We start from the raw sequence: 729 nt of genomic DNA, 5'->3' as shown, positions 1-729 counted from the left end.
ATGTGCATGCATAAATGTATATATTTACGTGTCAGTAGACAGATCGGCTTGAACACAGCGAAAGACACTTTATGCCTCAAGATTTTGAATCGCTAGCTGAACTACCGATGAATTACCATCTAGCTGCTGTAGACAAACCTCACCGGTAACATCAGGGGAAATAGAATATGTTTATGTTCAAGTTATGAACTACCAAAAAAGACAATCCCTCAATTCACCGTAGGCTCTTCTTCCGTAAACAAAAATGAATATCAAGCTATGGTCATACAAGTTAATTAAAATACAAACCGTTCCTGTAGAAGATGTTCTGTGAATATTTTTAACCATGTCACCTTTAATGAAGTTTTTAAAAAAGATTAGATAATTATAATAGATTAATAATTCCATTTGGCAAATTGCTTGCCAAGATAATTTGTTTTATCAGCGTCGTTGATAAAGACGCACTATTAGCTGCTGTGACCTAGAAATAAGAGGGGCATTTTTATTTCCACATCCTCTAATTCTGCTCTAGTCAGAGCACAGGGTGATACAACCACGTGAATTGAGTCTGCAGTAGAGCTCCCAAATTACAGAATCCCAGAATCCCAGACTGGTGGGGGTCGGAAGGTCCCTCTGGAGCTCCCCCATCCCACCCCCTGCCAGAGCAGGGGCACCTCCAGCAGTGGCACAGGACGGCGTCCAGGCGGGTTTGGGATGGCTCCAGAGGGGGAGACTCCCCCACCTCTCTGG

General features: G+C 42.9%; 1 protein-coding gene across 3 annotated transcripts in view; it reads left to right on the top strand.

Moving 5' to 3' along the window:
• Positions 1-729, top strand: part of CTNNA1 (catenin (cadherin-associated protein), alpha 1, 102kDa) — a 106,678-nt gene that overhangs the window by 83,314 nt on the left and 22,635 nt on the right. The window lies entirely within an intron of this gene.

The sequence above is a fragment of the Charadrius vociferus genome, unplaced genomic scaffold (assembly GCF_000708025.1).
Source record: "Charadrius vociferus isolate BGI_N301 unplaced genomic scaffold, ASM70802v2 scaffold822, whole genome shotgun sequence".
In the NCBI taxonomy this organism is placed as follows: domain Eukaryota; kingdom Metazoa; phylum Chordata; class Aves; order Charadriiformes; family Charadriidae; genus Charadrius; species Charadrius vociferus.
This window is presented reverse-complemented; position numbering and strand designations above follow the sequence as displayed.